The following is a 5,318-nucleotide window of genomic DNA, read 5'->3' on the forward strand; positions in this document are numbered from 1 at the left end:
CAAAACCCCACAGAGAAGTCTACCACTGTGAGTTTGGCTTTTGGGATGTGGAGGGAAAGCACATATCACCCTCTGGTGGCTGACCTCAACAATGAACTCAGTATGTGTGTGCTTGGTATGTTCTACATGTCTTTGCTGACAGTGCTGTTGGTTGTCAAGCCCACAACCAGAAAATCGGGAAGAGTAATGTTTATACAGCCTTATATCTGAAGTCGGTGTACCAATCTGTGACCGTGAAGATGCTGTAGGAATTTTAGAGATCATCTAGTCAAGTTTGTGCTTGTATAACAAGTGATGTCCCTTGTTGTCTTTAATCCCTAATGTGTCATCTAGAAGTATTTAAAAGAGTCTGAACTGGCATTTTTGCTTCTACTTCAGGTTCTGCCGCTAACTACCAGCCTCTACCCATCATGTTGAACTGATGGATGAGTTATCCTCTCTGGTCCCTGGTTTTCCCAGCAACGAAAGGATGAGAGGGTTCTTTTCATTTGGAAAGGGTTACGTATCATTTGCACGGCCCTTCTCCCTTGCCTGGTAGAGTGGACCATTCAGAAGATAACCGTGCCCGCGTCTCCTGATTTCTCCATCAGTTGTATGTCATATAGACTTCTCGCCTAGATCGCTTGGGCTCATGAATGGTTTGAAATGACCTTTCGTCAGTTTACTCTTAGAGCTCCATTGCTTTTGCTAGGTTCCACTGATTACATGCTGATTTAAGTGACGCCATGGAGCAGAACTGCTGCATGGGTGTCTTCGCTGTAAGCTATGGTAGCTGCAGGGGTTACGTAATTTCATGTCAACTTGATAAATAAATTGAAGGGGCAGGGTCTAGCCTGTCAATCAGGTCACAGCCTAATGATGCCCTCTTGTGGGTGTGACCTTCTCCTGAGGATTCTGGGAACTTCCTCTCTCTCTCTCTGCTTCTCCTTGCTGCTGAGGAGCCACACACAGAGAGCTGGAGGAACCACATGGAGACGCGCTCCACCACTGAGATGCTCCCACTGCCACTGGCTCCACCAGACAGTGCACCCACTGACCTGCGATCTTCCTGCTTTTGGCATCGTTGCTTGGGCTGCCTGAGTATGAAGAGGGATGTATGGATTAGTATGAGACGTATGAGCTAATATCAGACTTTTGGGGTTTTATTTTGAAGGCTGATTCAAACAAACCATAAGATTATTCTGCACTAACAGATTTTGTGGACCCTGATATTATAATAAAGGGCAAAGTGTTGATCATTTCCAACACAATTCTGTTGATGTTAGTTAACAGAATAGGGATAGATGGGGTTGTCCCTCCCCATACCTGCACAAGGCCCCCTAAAGGAGGTTGGGAAGAAAAACCCGGGGAGCCTTAGTCAGCCATAAATACTTTAACTGGGTATGCTCCAAGTTAAGGCACCCCACCCCCACCCTGGCCAGGTGGGGCAGTACACCTGGGCAACACAAACTAGGTCCAGGTGGGCTTGATTCAGCCAATGGGGTAGACCAATATCTTCCACCACACTTCCCAGCCAGAGCTCTAAACACCTGAGCGGAGGGATTGCCGGCCCCTTTTTACAGCCTTCTGCCTCCTCCCCTGGGACCTGCTCCTGTGCCCCCTCTGTCATGCCTAGGTCTCTCTGGCCTCAGGTCACCCCATGTGGATGCCCAGGTTGCCGTGTTCAGTGGGGAGCCCCAGCGGGCTTATGCACAGTTTGGCACGGTTCCCTGAAATAGCGTTTAAAACCTGAAACTTCTTCCATCCTTCATAAAATCCCGCTTGGATCACAAACCAGGCTTCGACGTGAATTCCTTCTCCTGCGAAGCCAAGGACAAAGGTGTTTCCCACCCGAGAAACCTCACATTTATATTAAAGGAAAGAATCCTTATCTTCGAAGGCAGTGGTTCTGAACCTTCCTAATGCCACGACCCTTTCATACAGTTCCTCATGTGTGGTGACCCCAACCATGAAATGATTTTCATTGCTACCTCTTAACTGTCATTTTGCTACTGCTATGAATCGTGTAAATATCTGATGTGCAGGATGTATTTTCATTGTTACAAATTGAACATCATTAAAACAGTGATTAATCACAAACACAATGTGTCATATATTGTGAAGTATTTATTTCTAATGAAAAAGAAATGAGATTTTGTCTTGAAGCATGGTGTACCGTGGGTTAACAGCCTTCACGGTGGGTACTCGCGTAGGTGGGTGTATCTGCATGTGGGTGGACCCACACGGAGATGGATAGAGGAGTGGTGTCTCGGCTCCTAACACCCTCGGAAATATGTGTTCCAGTGGTCTTACGCGACCCCTGTGAAAGGGTCCTTTGATCCCCAAAGGGGTCGTGACCCATAGGTTAAGAATCGCTACTCTAAAGCAGTATCCTGCATGGTAAGATTTGTATATTTTGATTCATGATTGGCCAGGAAATTTTATTAAACCTGAGCAGTGTGAATGAAAAAGCTCAGAATTCCATTTAATTGTTGTGCATGTTCAAATTTTTCAATAATAAAATGTTTGTTTGTTTTTGAGATAACATAGGGGCTTCTTCTCTTCCACTCCCCCTGCGTCGTGGGCTTCATTTGCGCTTCCCTGGGCTTGGGCAGGGCTGGAGGCCGGCGTCGCCACTGTGCAACCCGGATTCCCTGTGTCTAGCACCTGCTGCTTGCAGGACCCCACACCCTGGGTCCTGCTCTCAGCCGGGCCTATGGGAGCATGGGGACTCGAGGGCACCAGTGGAGCCAGCAGGGGCAAGGCCAGGAGCAGCAGGGGCAGGACCAAGGGTGGCAGGGGCAGCAGGGCCAGGGCCAGCAGGGGCAGGGGCAGCAGGGGCAGCAGGGGCAGCAGGGCCAGGGGCAGGGGCATCAGGGGCAGGGGTGGCAGGGGAAGGGGCAGCAGGAGCAGGGGCAGTAGGAGGAGCAGGGCCAGGGCCAGCAGGGGCAGAGCCAGCAGGGGCAGGGCCAGCAGGGCCAGGGGCAGCAGGGCCAGGGCCAGGGGCAGCAGGAGCAGGGGCAACAGGGGAAGGGGCATCAGGGGCAGTAGGGGCAGCAGGGCCAGGGGCAGGGTCAGCAGGGGCAGAGGCAGGGGCAACAGGGGCAGGGGCAGCAGGGGCAGGGCCAGCAGGGGCAGGGGCAGCAGGGGCAGTAGGGGCAGCAGGGACAGGGGCAGCAGGGACAGGGGCAGCAGGGGCAGGGGCAGCAGGGGCAGGGCCAGCAGAGGCAGGGGCAGCAGGGGCAGGGCAGCAGAGCCAGGGCCAGGGGCAGCAGGAGCAGGGGCAGGGGCAGCAGGGCCAGGGGCAGCAGGAGCAGGGGTAGCAGGGGCATCAGGGGCAGGATCAGGGGTGGCAGGGACAGCAGGGGCAGGGAAAGCAGGGGCAGGGGCAGCAGGGGCAGGGCAGGAGCCACAGCTGCAGGCAGGCAGAAGAACCTGGGCTGCTCACCACCAAGTTTGTGTTGCTGCCGCAGAAGGCCAAGGACGGTGTCCTAGAGCCCAGAGCGGCTGCAGACACTTTGGCGGTGAGGTAAAGAATGTATGCTAGCACCGATGTCTTGGAAGGAATTGATGTGATTGGAAAAAATCTCCCCCAAAAACAGCATCCAATGGGAGGATGTAGACACTGGCTGTAATCCGAAAGAAGTCATCGATAGAGGACGGTGTCTTAAAACTGAAATGGAAGATTGAAGACTGCAGGAAAGAGAACTCCATTAGCAGAAGTTGTGGTGTGGTAGTTACATAATCTGTTGTCAATTTGAGAATACTAGAGTGAAGGGGTGGGGTTTATTTAGCCTGACAATGTGTAGCTTGATGACCTCATTTGGAAGCTCTAAGGAAATCAATGCCTTGCTGTAAGTGAGACACATGCTCACTCCCTTGAAGACTCTCTAACGACAAGGTTGACTCCCTTTCTGTTGACCAGACACATGGAACTACACTAGAGCCCTGGAGCATGAGGAGCCACGTAGAGCCCCCGCCTCCTAGTGCTGAGATGCTCATGCTGCCACTGGATCCACAAGACTTCCCATGCACTGGTCTGTGATCATCCTGCATTCGGGATCATTGCATGTGTTTCCTGAGTCTGAAGAGGACTTTATAGATTGGCATCGAACACCAATACCAATATCAGATTTAAGGACTTGAGCTGGACTGGGTTGGATGCTTTCTCAATATTCAACTGCTCTTGTATATCAAGCTCTTTCTTATGAGTGTGTCTCTGGATTTGTTTCTCTGGTCTACCCAGACTAACACACGCAGCTATAGCAAAGCATCAGAAACATGCCAGACGACTCCATAAGCAATAGACCTTCCTGTGTAAATCTCAAAGACATCTGTCATAGCTGTACTTTTGATACGCTGTTGGCCACTCCAGCACCTGACACACAGCTGAGGGGCCAGAAATGGGCCAGAATGGACCAAAGAAATATCAGATCCATCTAAAAGGGTCACTCAGACCTACCCTCATGCTGCTTATAAATAAGGAGGCCAGTTCCTCCGAGCCTGCGGTTTGTCCTATTCCTCCACTGACAGCCGCACACAGCCTTCTGCTCAGCCCTCGACTCCCGTGACCTCCCCGAAAGTGGACATTGCAGCTCAGGAACTGCCTGAGCCACCAGTCTCCAAAAGACCTTCTGCAGGCTCTGCTGACGAATCAGTGTCTCGGCAATCCCTCGCCTGCCCTGACGACGCCAGCTTTCATTTGATGACCAGGAAGAAGTCTGTGATCTGAATGAGGTGCGGGTCCTAAATTATTAGATGCTACGGAAACTTGGAAGGGTAGCCTGCCTCGAGATGTGTACTGTGGTACACTTCTCGGTCACTTCAGCGTTTACAATAATGAGGGCAGGGAAGTGATCTTCCTGGAGACTTTGTCACACCACAAACCTTAGCCCAGAAGAACAAAGGCCTGGTTGCTACAGGGGGAAAGGTGATTGAATAATGCCATCACTCCGCCCCACCCCCACCCCCCACCCCACCCCCAGGATCATTTCTGGGATTTCAACTTAGTTTAATTCAGCTCCTTAGGGGAGTTAAAAGGAGACTTCAGGTCCTGAAAAACAAAAATGCTGGTCCAGGGCTTGCTCCTTGTGTGTCTTAAATGTTTACTCCATTTCTTTGTGCACTTCCACCTGACCCCGGCCTGCAGGGGCACTGCGCCAGGGGAGGATCTAAACTCAGACGTGTCCGCTGTTTCTGCACAGCGAAGTGTCTTCTGCGGTAGCACGTTGAGGTTTTTCACATTGGCTGACTTCTGACATTCCACTTTCCTCCGTGATAGGAAAGTTCTGTTTATGTAGCTTGTTTTAAAATGTGTCAATGCCCCTACACTAACAAGA

At 51.3% G+C, this 5,318-nt stretch overlaps 1 pseudogene; it reads left to right on the forward strand.

Annotated features, from left to right (window-relative positions):
• The first annotated feature begins 725 nt into the window (after positions 1-725).
• Positions 726-4,737, forward strand: LOC142451707 (transcription factor E2F5 pseudogene; annotated as a pseudogene).
• The last annotated feature ends 581 nt before the right edge of the window (positions 4,738-5,318 follow it).

Source organism: Tenrec ecaudatus, chromosome 6 (assembly GCF_050624435.1).
Source record: "Tenrec ecaudatus isolate mTenEca1 chromosome 6, mTenEca1.hap1, whole genome shotgun sequence".
Classification (NCBI taxonomy): Eukaryota; Metazoa; Chordata; class Mammalia; order Afrosoricida; family Tenrecidae; genus Tenrec; species Tenrec ecaudatus.